The sequence below is a fragment of the Eleutherodactylus coqui genome, chromosome 2 (genome assembly GCF_035609145.1).
Source record: "Eleutherodactylus coqui strain aEleCoq1 chromosome 2, aEleCoq1.hap1, whole genome shotgun sequence".
Lineage (NCBI taxonomy): Eukaryota > Metazoa > Chordata > Amphibia > Anura > Eleutherodactylidae > Eleutherodactylus > Eleutherodactylus coqui.
In genome coordinates this window covers 216,432,375-216,448,215 of record NC_089838.1, presented here as the reverse complement: position 1 = coordinate 216,448,215, position 15,841 = coordinate 216,432,375, and the positions used below count along the sequence as shown (strand labels likewise).

At 42.3% G+C, this 15,841-nt stretch overlaps 1 protein-coding gene across 2 annotated transcripts in view; it reads right to left on the bottom strand.

Annotated features, from left to right (window-relative positions):
• Nucleotides 1-15,841, bottom strand: part of SHF (Src homology 2 domain containing F) — a 317,699-nt gene that overhangs the window by 55,500 nt on the left and 246,358 nt on the right. The gene's annotated exons all lie outside the window — the stretch shown is intronic.

Below are 15,841 nucleotides of genomic sequence, written 5' to 3'. Positions count from 1 at the left end.
AGCGCGTGTGTAATGCGCAGAATGGAGCGCGTGTGTAATGCGCAGAATGGAGCGCGTGTGTAATGCGCAGAATGGAGCGCGTGTGTAATGCGCAGAATGGAGCGCGTGTGTAATGCGCAGAATGGAGCGCGTGTGTAATGCGCAGAATGGAGCGCGTGTGTAATGCGCAGAATGGAGCGCGTGTGTAATGCGCAGAATGGTGCGCGTCATTGGTCCCTATGGGGGACCTTATTACCAATCGGGCCACTGTGGGGTTCACTTTTACTGTCTTACAATTAGAATCGGCCCTTTGAAGGCAACCATAAGGCTGATGTGGCCCTCGGTGAAAATGAGTTTGACACCCCTGATCTACATCATATGTATGTATATATATATATATATATATATATACATATACATATAGTGCCTTGTATTTTTCAAGTTCATACAATGACCCGAAATTGAGGTATGCTGGTACTATTTTGTTATATGGACTTTTTTATAGTGCTGCTCTTTACCCTCCAATACCTCTCTCTTTACCTCTCAGCCCGGACATGGGCACCACACAAATAGAAAACACTCTCGACACTTGGAATTCTTTTAAATCTGGTGCCTTTTAGTTTCATTCAACTTCACACAGAACAGCATATACAGCATACAATGTCCGCAAATGTCCAGAGCTCACAAACCCGCAGGTGGTGTCTAGAGGGCATCTTTCTCTGTCAGACGCAGGACGGGTCCAGACTGGTCCGCGCCAGACCTTAGGCTCAGTCTACAGAATCTCAATCTGGCTGGCAGATCCTTTTATCTCACTTTCTGCCACACCCATAGGTGTTAACCCTTTGCAATCCATTTTCGATTCAGGGTTTCCCTGGGGGCTTTCTCTTTCTGCCATTATACAATGGCGCCATATGCTGGCTAGAGCCAGTACTGTGGTATGTGACATGTTGGAGAGGCCCCTGACAGCAGAACGGCCAGTAATTTACAGTAAGAATACCCTGCTGAACGTCTCCCGATATCAGAGCTGTACAGGCTTCAATAAGAATGTCAGACTGTCAGACAGTGGATTGGAAATTATATATATCGTGTTTCTCCTAAAAAAAATGACCCTGTCTAATATACATTTTTCGGGGGCTATCTTATATTCACCTAGCTGGTGCCATTCAATGAATGGCTATGATTGGTTCATCAAGCGCCAGCTCTGATTGGCTGAGGCAATGCTCGTAAACCAATAAGAGCAATTGCTTGCTGGAGGTGGGGTATTCAAGCCCCTTCAGGATCAAGAGATGCTCTGTCGGTGTTAAGGACTACAAGAAAGCCGACAGAGCTTTCGGATTTTGTAAGAAAAAAATATTTTCAATAAAAATTGATTAAGCATAACAATAAAAACAATGTAAAAAAATCCACCGTATGTAACCTGAATGCTGTTTTCCTAACATAATTAGAGGGGAATGGGAAGGTCATTATTTACTAGTCACGGCTGTGCAATCCATTTTTAAATATTTTCTTAAGGTGAGCTAGTGCCTCAGATCTTTTAATTGGTGGGTTGAGGCCTCTGATATTATAATAGCTAAAGATATGGCTCACATAAATAGAAGAGAAGAATAAGCGCTATATAGCATGAGTACGCCCCAGAAGAATGTGGAAACAACAATAGGTGGAGGCTCACCTGATAGTGTCACGCTATAGGCATAACACTATTAAACATCTCATTTTCAGTACTCGATGAGTAAAGCTGCTGGTGTGAACTACCCCAAGAGCAAGATACAAAATCTCTGTTGGTTAGGCTCGTGGAATACAAAACTGAAATCCATTGTAAATATAGGTGGTTTGTTAGGAAGACACAACGTGTTTCGTGAACTGTGGTCTACTTTCTTAAGCAGCATAAAAACACACACTCTTAATCAACTGTTAGATATTTATACATTGCACCCATCAACCATTAGAAACGCACCCTTAGCAGAATACAAGACTTCCATCCCAAAATATCCATGCAGAATCTAAGGGCTCATGTCCACGGGGAAAAGAAGAATTAAAATCCGCAGCGGATTTTAACTCTTCTCCCGCGCGCGAATCCGCACCCCATAGGGATGCATTGACCACCCGCGGGTAGATAAATACCCGCGGATCGTCAATAAAAGTGATTTAAAAAAAAATGGAGCATGAAAAAATCTGGACCATGCTCCATTTTCATGCGGGTCTCCCGCGGGGACGGCTCCCGCGGGCTTCTATTGAAGCCTATGGAAGCCGTCCGGATCCGCGGGACACAAAAATCACATTTTACTTACCCGCTCCGTTTCTTCTCTTCGGCGCCGCGCCATCCTCTCTCAGCCGCGGCCGGATCATTTTGCTTCGGCCCGGCGCATGCGCGGGGCACGTCACCGACGTCATCGTGCACATCCGCCGAGCCGAAGAATGAAGATCCGGCCGCGACGAGAGAAGATGACACCGCCGCGAAGAGAAGAAACGGAGCGGATCGGAGGTAAGTTTATTCTCATTTATTTGTATTTTCGGCGCTCATGTCCGCGGGGCAGGAGGGACCCGCTGCAGATTCTACATGTAGAATCCGTAGCGGGCCCGATTTTCCCCATGGACATGAGGCCTAAGGAGAACAGTTATGGGGAATGGTGGTGAGTATAAACACAAGAAAGACCTAATTGGAGTCAGTGGGACCCTGGCTGCAGAGCTATGCAGCCATCAACACTGACATGAGGACAGCCATAAATGTGGCTTCAGCTAAATTTTTCTAAGAGACCATGTCCACTTTTCTTTCCCATTTCAAATATAAAAAGTGACAAGAAAAGTCAATTTTTAGCGTAAGTTTGTTGCATGTCATTTAATGCTTTTTTTCTTTGTTTGTTTAGTTTATACCAAATGCTTCATGCTAAAGCTAAATGTGGGCTGTTGTGAGCAATTCTACTGATCACCACCAGGTATTTGACTGCTGTGTTATTAACAAAGATAGGCTTCTTTCCCACAAGCGTATATCGGCCGGCGTTTTTACGGCTGGCCGATATACACTACCATCTGGGACCTAGAAGCTTGTGAACGGGCGAACAAATCTACCATTTGTGCGCAATTCCCACGGCATGGACCCCAGCGCATATACGCTGAGGTCACCATGCCATTGCCACTTTCCCCTCCCTCCCCCTCGCAAGCTCACCTCTGCTCTCCTCCCTGCTCGTTCTTTGCAATGGAAGGGGGTGGGGCGGAGGCAGCGATAAGCTCCACCCCATCCTGCCTCCTCCCATTGCTGGCTGCAGACAAGGGGCAGGGAGGGGGTGTAGCCTAGCTTCGCCTCCGCACCGCCCCCTCCTATTGCAAAGAGCCAATGGGGAGAAGAGCAGAGGTGAGCCTGCGAGGGTGGAGGAGAGCAGAGGGAGGGAGTTTAGCAGCCATGCTGCTAAACTTCCTCCTATCTTTGGCCGCTGTCATAGGCTCCAATAGGAGCCCATGCAGCGGCCAATGTAGTCCGTCCCAAAAGACAGTTGCAGGACTATCTTTTGGGCCCAAGGTAAAAACGCTCGGTACTATATTGGCCTGGCCGGGTGCTTTTACATCTCAAGAATACGGCCATTTGATCTGATGCATTTGAATCCAATCGGTCGGCTGTGAAAACGGCCGGCTGATATACGCTCGTTGGAAAGAGGCCATAAATAGATGTAAAGCACCATGAAAACCTAATCAAAACTGCAAGGCCACTTTCACACAGTCATGAAAATCATGCAAGATTTGTGCAGTGCGAGACACACAAATCTCACACCTATATGAACCCAATTCTTTGGAATGGGGTCATATACATGAGCGATTTTTTTCCCGCATCACAGCATGCAGAAAAAAATCGTGGCATGGCCTGTTTTTAGACATTCCCTCGCAACACATCGGCCATTGTTTTCAATGGGGCCGGCAAAAGAATCGCATGGCATGCAAACTGCACGCGAGTACAATGTGAAGTTTCAAATTGAATACAATGGGATACACTTGCAGATCCTCCCGCGCGGTTTCAGCCGTACCAGAGGATCGCTACTTCCCTAAATTGATGCGAGGCGTTTTTAACGCACAAATGCAGAGAAATCGCATGTTCCCAAGAGCAATATCGTCTAGTGGAAAGATTTGCACCTCTTTCATGTTTTAGATTTTCTTGGTTTTGACTTATAAACACTAATACAATATACTTATCAAAATACTGCTGCCATTGGTTCTCTGGGACTATAAAAATGATATTGATGAAGAGCCCACAGTACTGCTGATGCTGACGTCACGGCCTGTATTAGCCAGAGCTGAATTCACAGTTCTGCTAGTTTTTAATAGAAATGTGAATGCAGATCTGGACTATATGGTTTAACCCCAGGGCAGGTAAAAGACAGGTAATTAAATATACTTCCAAAATGTCTTAACCTTTTACGTAGATTACATTTATATGCGACTTGTATAATGATGTCCAAAGTTGACCATGTGCTTCCAGAGCCTTGTATTAGACTAACACAAACCACAGCCCATACGAAGAGTGAGAATGACTTGTCCGCCAAGCAATCACAGCACAGAAAAACAAACAGAGGTGGCGAGGAACTGGTAAACCGATTCTTCTGCTACCAAATATCTTAGACAATAAATGTTCTTATCTTGAAATAAAATCTTTAATGCATCCTGAAATGTTGATGGGAACAAAAAGACCATCAGTGCAATGGTGACACAAGATGATAAAAATCAATAGAAAAAGGCTGGAGGGGGCAAGGGATTACGGCGTACACAGATCAGATCAAGAATACATTACTGTTTAACGGGCCATCACATCAGTATTTCTGCCTTCTCGCTCCCTCTGGATACAAGGATATTGATGCCTTCTAATGCAGTCTCACAACATATTTCACTACCTTTTCTACCGATCTCTCACGTGAGCAGCAGTCGCAGAGTTAATCCAGGTTAAGTGCTGTATTAGCATTTTAATTTTTATCATTAGTTACTCCAGAAAACACTACAGTAGATAACAATGCCATTTGTAACTCGAAAAAGACACATGAGATCTATAACGTACGATTTTCTCTCCAGATTGTGGAACAGCGCAATCAAAAGACTTGTAACAAAGAATTTACTGTCAGGACCTTCGGAATATACAAACATGGCATTCTATAATTGCTTTCCTGAAAGGAATGCAACGGATACAATGCTTTTGTCAACATCGGCATTTACGGATTACTTTTAAGTCACCTGATAGTACTTGAGAGGATAAGCATTGATTTTCGGCATATATAAAGAAATTAAGGAACTATAAAAGAGATACAATATATGTTTTACCAATGACTTCCATTCAAAGTTAAAGTTTGGTGGCCTGATGCATGGAAGGAATGTTCAAATGTGTTGGTTACTCTTATTCTCATTCCAAAAAAATGAATTGATATAGTTGAGTCTTTTCATTGCAACATAATAAGCCTTAAAAGGAATTGTCCTCGTTAGACAACTCCCCACACTTTCCTAAGCTCCCCCCCCCCACATACCATTTGTCTATATTTGGCTACCCCCGAGAATCACCACCACATGGTTGCATTATTTACAGCAGTAGATTCTGGAGGAATCTCCTTCCAGCTGCCATCGGGCTGAAGTACCACCTGCTATGCACTGGAATAGGGAGAGTGGGTATGGTGGTCTGGGCATGTGTGGTCACAATTAGAGATGAGCGAACGTACTTGGATAAGCACTACTCGTCCGAGTAATGTGCTTTATCCGAGTACCTCTCCGCTCGTCCTGAAAGATTCGGGACGCGCTGCGGAGCGGGGAGCTGCAGGGGAGAGCGGGGAGGAACGGAGGGTAGATCTTTCTCTCCTTCTCTCCCGCCCGCTCTGCCCCGCTCCCCGCTGCGACTCACCTGTCAGCAGCGGAGCGCCCCGAATCTTTCAGGACGAGCGGAGAGGTACTCGGATAAAGCACATTACTTGGACGAGTAGTGCTTATCCGAGTACGTTCGCTCATCTCTAGTCACAATCACAGAAGGTTGAATCACTCATGTCTAAAATGAAAACCAGCATCAAAGGACATGACATGAGTGGAAAAAAAAAAGATAAACTCAATGCTGCTGAGATCATGTGACTGAGCCAAAAATATGCCGATCCACTAATAATATAAGGCAAGTATATAAGAAGAATGGGCTATCTTATGAAGGGCAGGGTCAATAGTAAAAAAAATGCTATACATGGCCAAGCTAAGAACTTTCACGGATTTGAGTCCATTACCTGATACTGAACCAGTGAGCTTCCATCACCATTTTCCTCATTGGCACCCTCCAGCACCTGTTCCTATGAAATTAAATATCCTACAGGTCCTAGAGATGTGTCCTTCCTTAACTTTCTTTTGGATTGAAATACAGTATTCTGTGTTACTCTGTCAGCTATGGTTTATGCTATAATATAAAAAACACTAACAGGTGAAGCAAATAATATTGACACTCTTAAGATCATGGCACCGGCCAAGGAATGGGTTATATTGGGCAACAAGTGAACAGTCACTTCTTGAAGGCGATGTACAGTATTGGAAGCAAGAAAAGTGGGCAAGTGTAATGATCTGAGTGACTTTGAAAAGATCCCAACTTGTTGTGATGGATAGATGACTGTCAGAGCATCTCTAAGTGGCAGATCGTTAATGGGTGTTTTACAAGGGTTAGTGTGTAAGTCGCACGGTAGGGCATTGAGCCACATTGCACCACTCCTCTTGGGCTCTCCATCCTTCGATCTCTTCTTACAGCCCACCGCCACAGTCCACAGTGGCCATTTTTAGGCCTTCTTTGCTCACACACCCTGAGCAGACACTTCTAGCGCCTCATATAGTAACACGGCAAACTCTGCTACTGGTGCCAGTCTCTCCTATTTATCAAATCTTCTGCCCCCTCCTCCCAGTATACTGAAGTAAAGCAGAGTGATAGTATTCATGCTAGCTCTTCAGCATCAGGCTTCCCCGTGGGCCCACACCAACGTTTAGGACATCCCCTTCGCACAAGCTGGCAGGAGTGTTCCCAGCGATACTGACAGGGTTTGGCAATAATCCACCAGCCCTTTACTACATACAGTAAAGACTAGTGGTGTAGGTATAGGGCTCATAGGGGTTGCAATTGCAACCTGGACCATAAGTCAGAAGAGCCCAGAAACCGCCTTTGCCATGTCTTTGCAGCGCCCCAAGTGCCAGAAAATTTCACCTAAATATACACCCCCTCCCCCGAACCTCTGGTGAGCAGAATTCTTTGTTGATTTTTTATTACTAGTATTGTGCACCCGGCTGCCTGTTGGGATATACAACTCACTGCACAGTATAGCCCGACTCTTCCCCCCGCCTCCAATGCCAATGAGCAGAAGGAAGAAGTCCACTTATGCTGTGCAGGAAGTTGCATAGCCTGACAGCTAGCTGAAGGGGTGCCAGAGAGTGAGGTGAGGAGGCTGGAGGCACAGTATTTTTAAGTGGCTAATTCTGGGTGGAGGTGGGGGGAGAAACAATATTAACTACTTAGTGTCAGTTGACCACTGCTGCCCTCAGGATTTGAGTGCTGACATCTGTAGTTCAGAAGGTGATGCTGTGGCCTCAAATTGGCAGCAGCAGCAGTCATTTGACTTCCGGCAGCAGAGCTGGTTAGCGGTGGCCCAGGGGGCTGAAGACAGATGAGTGAATGTTATTTTTTTATGCATGCCCAGCCAATAATCTGGATCAGCACAATTACTGCAATACCAAGTTTATATAGGTTTTAAAAATGTTCTTACTACTTTTGTACATAAAAAACTTGATTATAAAGAAAAACAATTGAATCGGCATTATCACATTCTAAGCCCATAACATTTCTATTTTTTTGAAAAAGCTATGGGAAGTCTTGATTTTGCGGGAAAAGTTATAGTTATTGGTAGCAGTTTATGGTACATGAAACTTTTGGATTGTTTTTGATTGCAAATTTTAGGAAGCGCACAAACGAAAAATAGCAATTCTGGCAGTATTTTTTAAAAATATATTTTTACGGCATTCACCATGTGAGATAAATAAAATATTTCCATTGCTGGGTCATACCTATTACGTGCTATTTTAAACCTTTTTTTTAATATTAGCCTTTAAAATGTATTTTGTGGGGAAAAATTAAGTATTTTTTTAAACAGTTTTTTTCTTTAAATTGAACTTTATGAAACGGTTTATTTACACAATTTTTTAGTCTCTCAAGTCGACTTGAAGTTGTGATCATTCTATAGCTAGGATAGTACACTGCATTAGTTATGTAAAACGTTCTACAAAGCCTATAACAGCAGCCTATTAGACTCTGCCAGAGGTGGTACATAATTGGCAGAGTTACATGGCAGACAGAGAGGCCTTGGAAACTCATTGATACTTTGCATTTGTGTTATGGGTGTCAATGTGTAACAGTTGCCCTATACTTTGCTTACATACTGCAGTTGCTATTGATTGTGGCATGTAAGGGGTTAATGTGCCAGGATCTGAGGTCTCTCATGTCCAGGCAGTTACTGCAGCAAGAGGCTGGCTGTCAGTAGTCAGTCAAGCCACCGTCTTAGGGCTTATTCACACAGACGTAAATTGGTCGGCTTTTCACGCCCGTCCAATATACGATGCCCCTCTCTGCAAGGGGAGGAGGCGGGCCTGGCCAGGAGCTAGTACACTGAGCTCCAGCTCCCTCTCCGCCCCTCATCACTGTTTGCAATGGGAGGGGCGGGATGGGGCAGAGCTAAGTTTTGCCCCACCCCTCCCATTGCAAATAGTGGTGAGGGGTGGAGAGAGGGCGGATAGGGGGTGGGAGCTCAGTGCACTGCTCCTGTCCCGTCCCACCTCCTTTCCTTGCAGAGACAGGCAGCATATATCGGCTGGGCGTGAAAACCCGACCCATATACGCATGTCTAAATAAGCCCTGAAAAAGATGATTGTGCAAGTTTAAAGCCCATTAGGGAGGTCAGAAAAGAAGGTGCATTAGCGGTTATGAAGTGGTTAAAGTGACTTTCCCTTAATGGAGGTTATTGGGTGGGGGTGGTGGCAGGCTGGAGAGACAGAATAGTTAAGAGTTGTCAGAAGTTTTTTTTGTTTAATAGAACACAGTACCCCCTGCCATAAATAAACAGAAATATCCTGTATTGCATTATTGTGCTTTAGGGTAAAACTAACTTGGGTAGAGTGCTTCTGCAGATATTACTAGTCCTACTGGTTTCAGAGTGTAGATATTTTGTCTACACGAATATTTGTATATCTTCCTGGATAAAAGAACTACTACTATAAGGCACACATCATCTATCAATCATCAGCGCTGCTCTAGTCTAAACATGTTGTCTTTACACATTCACCATGATCTTTTGATTAGGTTATACATGAGTCTGCATGTATAACCCATGTATAACGATGTGGATGTACCACTACCAGGACAGCAGATGGCAGCATTGATCTCTTCCTTCTAGATCAAATGAACATTTTGGAAAAGTAAGAAAAATATCTTAATCTAGATATTTTTATAAAAATGGAGCAGGAAGAAATGTATCAATATCAAGCAGTGTTATCCTGCAAGCTTCCTTTGGGCACTGGAAGGAAACTGTACATGTTTAAATCCCCAGGGTCACCGATTTGACAAGTCTGTAGGAACTTAAGTAAAGCTCCCAGTACAACAGAAATGCTATTAATACTTAGAACAATTAGCAGACTAGGTGTACGGTGGAGGGATTTTAGCATAAACTGATTGACAGTAGAGTACAATGTACATCCAGAAAATGGAATGTATGGAATACAAAGTTAACATCTGGTACAGCGTTCCACCAATTACAGCACATACTATTCTAAAGTGACTAGTAAAGGCTTCTATACCAAGAATACGCCATTAAATTAACCTAAATGGGGGAAACTCACACGTCTGCCACTTTGTAATACATCTCTATTAGCTATATCTATCCAACACCAACCAGCAGTCAAAAAAACAAGAAAGGGAAAATGAGTGCCGCTTATAATTTATACTTATTTGTAATTCTATTTGTGGGGCAGTCTTAGGCTGTGCGTACCTGCTTTCTTTTTCTTCATCTGTACTGCGGATGGTACGCATGCTTGCCTTTGGATATGCTCAGTACAGATTTTTTTTTTATAAATCTTTTTTTTAATTGAAGTACAACAAAAACCTCAGGGAGTCTCATCTTCCAATGCAGGGGAATGAGTAATTTTGTGGCTGATAATAGAGTGGTAGCTAAGGATTTCATTTGATGGTATAAATTGCTCAGAGGGTTTCCATAATAGGACCTCCTCTGGTGTGAGGTTCTTAGGTGTTCCACATATCTTATTAATGTTTTCAAGAATTGACTGCCAAAACACTTTGATCATCGGGCAATGCCACCATATGTGGAGGAGTGTCCTCTTCTGGTATTCACATCTTCAGCAGATGGCCAACTTCCCAGGTTCTACTTTTTCCATAGAGACTGGCATTCTATACCATCTAGCGATGATTTTGTATGGGTTTTCCTTGATGCACACAAATTTGGAGAAACCATGGGAACTTCTTAGACTCTTGGCAGCCTCTTCTCTGTTAGAGGTAGTTCCGAATTCCCTTTCCCATTCCCTGAGGAACCAAGGTCTATCTGAAGAGGATTGTAAAACCAAGCCTTTGTATAAATGTGTTACCAATCTTTTTGGGTGTGAGGGGAGGGCTAGGTAGGTCTCCAACCACAAAGGGTCTCTGAGTTTATTATGGCAGGTCTTCTGAAATTTCCTCAAGGAGCAGCCAAAGTCTGCCCTCCCAAGGCAATCTGGAGGATATCTGGGAACATGTGAGTTAAAGTATTCTTGATCAAATGTTGCAGTGTCTTTTATAACGTCAGGATAGTAAGGTCTCTCAGTCTTGCCCAGGGGCCCACCAAATCTGAGGTCTATTAACGAGGATGGAAGGAATCAAGTATGCAGGAGTCATGGGTGGCAAAGAGAAGGGGTTTCATGATTTTTGGTGTAGCATCCTCAACACTTTGATTGTGCCTTTTGTGATTGGGCTCAATGTCATGAACTTACTCAGGAGGAGTTCATTTGACCAAAGAAGAATTTGTTTGTCTGGCCAGAGTAGGTCTTTTTCTGTATTTATCATCGGTGAGTCCAATTTAGGGTCTACTAAAGAGATCCATCTTGCAATGTGAATCGCTTTCTAATATAAGAATAGATTAGGAATGCCCATCCCTCCTTTCTGTCTTTTTTGTGTTAGATATGAGAATGCCAAGCATGGTTTATATTTATCCCAGACAAACTTCCTGAACAGTTGATGCATTTGGGAGAAGAAAAGGTTAGGCACTTCAATTGGTACCGTTTGTAGGATATAAACAATATAGAGTAGAATATAAGCAGTTAGTATATTTTTGCTACCCATACATAAAAATAGGTGGGCTGGGTTGGAGGTTAGTATTGTTCCTTGATATTTGATGTAGCACTTCTGTACCTTGGTAATACTTGATAACTGTGCTGGTACATTTACGGCCTCTGATTTTTCAAAATGAATTTTAAAATTAGATCATTTACCAAAATGATCAAAAATGTCCATGATTGCTGGGAATGCCTTTTTTAGGGTTGGAGACGAGTATGAGGAGATCATCTGCAAAAGCTGCTGTAGTATGAGTGGTATTACCCACCTTTACACCCTCTATGTCTTTGCTTTGCCTTATGTCTGGTAGCAATGTTTCCATCACCAGTGTAAACAGCGTTGGAGATAGTGGGCATCCCTGCCTCATCCCGTTTTTAATCTTAAAGGGTTTTGACTTTGATCCATTTATGAGTATCGTAGCTGAGGATTCTGAGTAGAGGGTGAAAACAGCCATAATAATTTGTTCAGGGAAGTAAAATTTCACCAGCGAGCATCTCATAAAGTCCCAGCTGATCCTATTGAAGGCCTTCTTGGCATCTGTGCTTATAAGCACCAGGGGGTTTCCGTTTATTTCATCGTGATGTATAGCATGTATCAATCTGGAGGTGTTATATTTCCCTTCTCTACCTGGTACGAAACCCACTTGATCTGGGTGAATGAGCTTAGTAAGGAGTGTGGAGATACGTTGGCCAATTATTTTCACCCAGAGTTTAAGGTCCACATTTAACAAAGAAATACTTAATAATTGCTACAGGATTCAGGATTTTTACCTTTCTTTGGAATTAGGGTTATGATGGCTTCAAGTAATTGCTTTGGGAGTATAGCTTCCCCAAGAAGGGAGTTGCATAATTTGGTAAAAAATGGAAGGAGAATCTCTGCTTTTTCCACGTCATCGCCTGTCCCATGTCAATTGTGGAAGGGCTGTGGATTGGCCCACTTCCACTGACTTCAGTGAAAGCTGTCCGTGTGGGATCCGCGCAAAAATGGATCATACTGCGATTTTTCCTCCTCAAACAGAAACCGCAATTAGTTTACGCCCGTGTGCAGAAAAATCACTTTTCAATAGTATGCCATGGACACTATTTGCTGCGGAACCCATGAGGTAGACTCCTGACTGCTCTCCAGTTGTGGATGACCACTTGAATATCTGTTTTGCAGTACAAGCGTTGCTGGCTGTTATTGATTTTATACTGATGTGGTGAATATTTTGCATTTGAAATGTTTGTACTGACGCCTGAAGATTTGCTGTGTTATACCATCTATGTTTGGTGGGGATATTGTCACTGGCGTAAGGAGCCTTAGGAGGCCTATAAAGCCACTCTTCTCCATATAGTGAGCCCAGTACTATGAATAAAGCATCATGGTTGGGGGCCCTGTTACAGGTTTTGCATGGGGGCCCAGCAGCTTTAAGTTACACCTCCAGATATTGTGTTTATGTGGATACATTTACCAAAGTTCAAGGTCTGTTCTATTTGAGTCAATTATATAAAGACATTTTATTCTGCAATGGAATTTGAGTCTGTTTTTTTTTAAGTTTCTTATGCATTTAAAAGCAGAAAGACTCTCACAAACGCTGCAGCTAATACTAAGTGATTGTTTATAGAGTTATATCTACTGAAATCACATCTACACTGCTCAGTACTTTACTAGTGTCCTACATGATGATGTTGTATGTGTGTATTACAGACAGGGAGCAGAATCTTCAGTCTTCACTGTATATAGTGTATAAAGGACAGCATGACTATAGGCTTCTGCCCCCAGTTCTGAGAGAACTGAAAATTACAGATACAGCTTGAAGAGAGGAAAATGGTGAAAATGCAAGATACAACTCATATAATGGGCAGAAATAGTGTTAGTCCCATACACAGGCATGACAACTTATTCTGAAAAGTCAGATATGGTTTAAGGTAATTGAATTGGTTTAGAGTTTCATGGGAAACCACTGATAAGTTCTGCCATATGTGAAACCATTACCTTCTTCTGACCCTTCAAAAGCATTACTCACTAGGTGTCCTGGATAAGACGTAGGCATTCCAGCACTACCGGTCGTACTTGCTTAGTAAGAACAACCATGGACAGCTTTTTTTCTATTCATCTTTTGAGACCAAATTGCTGACCAATAGCAGGGCAGCACTTAGTAGGGACATGCACAGGAAGGAAGTACAGAACACGGAATTGTGGTAAATGTAGTCAGAAGAGAAGCGGTGGCCATTTTGGAAAATATTGACATAAGGAAACATCATAATTGGAGGACAGGCTAAGAAAGTAATGGCTGCATGATTACTTACACCTGTGCATACATGGTGCAAACACCTTTCAGATCTGGAATTTTTGAAAATTCATTCCACAGCTAGAATATCCCTTTAAATCACCCTTTACCAACTATTTTTAAATGAACAGTGTACTATCTGATCCAAAAGCTTCTAACATGTAAAACTTGTTGGCTAGTGTTCACAGTGGATGTCAAATCAGTAAGAGCGAACAGCTGTTCTCCCCTCAATAAGAGGACACAGCTGTCCGAGCCTTTGGAGAGGATCTAGTTAAGCTACAAGTGGCACTTGGGTTCCAAACTTCAAGACTATGAAAAGACCATTTCGGAATAAGAATTCATCCATAACAGTCAAGACAAGTGTGCCTTATTTATAAGGTTTATAAAAGCTTCACAATACATGACCCAATACGGTAGCACCGTGGCTGGATAGTAGTAGTACATTTGGTCAGATTCATGCAGCAGGAGGACACGGTTATATTTTGGGCATGAAACAATCCAAGTGGTTGGCATTTTTCTCTCTTAATGTTGCCTATATAATGAATGCTTTTGTTTTTTTGGAAATAATGCTTATGGAAAAGGTTCTATAAAATTTTTAGCCAATGAGAAAATAGCACTTTTGCTGGCTTAGTACAGTACACTACCTATAACAAATAGCTGAAGTGTAGCAATTCAAGTGTTTTCAAATGTGTTTACGTGATACTGAAAGAAAGAACACATAAGAAAAGATAAAAAAGAACCATCATAAATAGTCTGAACAATAGGCAAAGCAAGCACAAAACTTTGTAAAAAAGCTTCAATGCAGCTACCCTGGAGAGTTACAATTACATCTCGAGATCTTTACAAGGCTAAATAAATAGTTTGCAGTTTTACATGTATATCTATTATTTACTCTTTTGTAGACTACACTAAAGAATGGGGACCAGTAACATTTTAGTATATATGAGAAATAAAAAATTGCTGCTGCACAACAAAAATCTATGTGCATTCCCAATATAAGGCTGATTCTGCTTGGTGTTGGCTGTCAGTGTCAATGCTATTATATTACTGGTGTGAGATGGGCCATAAACTTTGCTGCCTGGATTACCATCAGGCGTCAGGCTGATCAAGTTTTATTTTAAGATATAAGCTATTAATATTGTACTGGTTTTTCTTGGCAAATAAAAGATCCATCGGAGAATTCAAGTCCAGTAAGTTGTCACTGAACGTCAACCTCACATAGGCTTACAGTTGCAAGAAGAAGTAAGCAAACCCTTTAGGGCTCCTTTCCGTCTTTTTTTATCACTGCGTTTTTTTAACGCGATTGTCAATGGGACTTTCTAATGTTAAAAACGCAATGCAACGCGATGTACCAAAAACGCAATTGCATTGCGTTACGTTTTTAACATTAGAAAGTCCCATTGACAATTGCGTGAAAAAAAAATGCAGCGATAAAAAAAGGCTAGTGGAAAGGCACCCTTAGAATCACTTGGATTTCTGCAAAACATTTCCTCTGATTATTATCCAAGTCACAATTATAGACAAACGGAAGCCAGCTAAAGTAATACACAAACACTTGTACCATTAGGGGGGCCCATAGAGATATGGCAAAAAATAAAGTGGCAGCTATACAACAGGACACCTTCCCAATGTGTTACATCTGCTAATAGTTATGTTAAGGTAAAGTTTTGGCTTTAAATTCCAACTGTAAGATGATGCTCAAAACTGATGTATGTCATGAGAAATGGCGCTTAAGCGCAAGATTTCCAATTCCACAAGCTATAGCATTAATATTAATAACTTGCTTTTTGCAAAAGAATTGCTATACTTTAAAACATTAAGTATTGACAATGGCATTTGTCCCGACAATCTACACATTTGTACTGTTCCTACAAAAATACCTCCAAATATATGAAAATAGTCAAAATTACGCCACAGACACCTCTCAGTCACTTCTTAAGGGCTGGACAGCGGACTTGGTAAACAGTGCGCACCTAACAAAGATAGGATCTGAGCTATCTTTGGCATGCGCTGTGCAGGACTTTCCATTGACTTCTATGGGAGCAGGATTTAAAGGAAACTCCTGCGTAGGAAATAGATTCCCCACTGCTTACAGCAGGGCATTTAATACCTGCTGCCCAGAAGCACATTTTAAATGTCCCGATGTAAACTCTTGTTAGTCCCCGACAAGGGGACTTCCTGAGAGTTCTGTTAATCCCTGCGGAGACTAACAGGAATTTACAATGGGACATTTAAAATATGCTTCTGGGCAG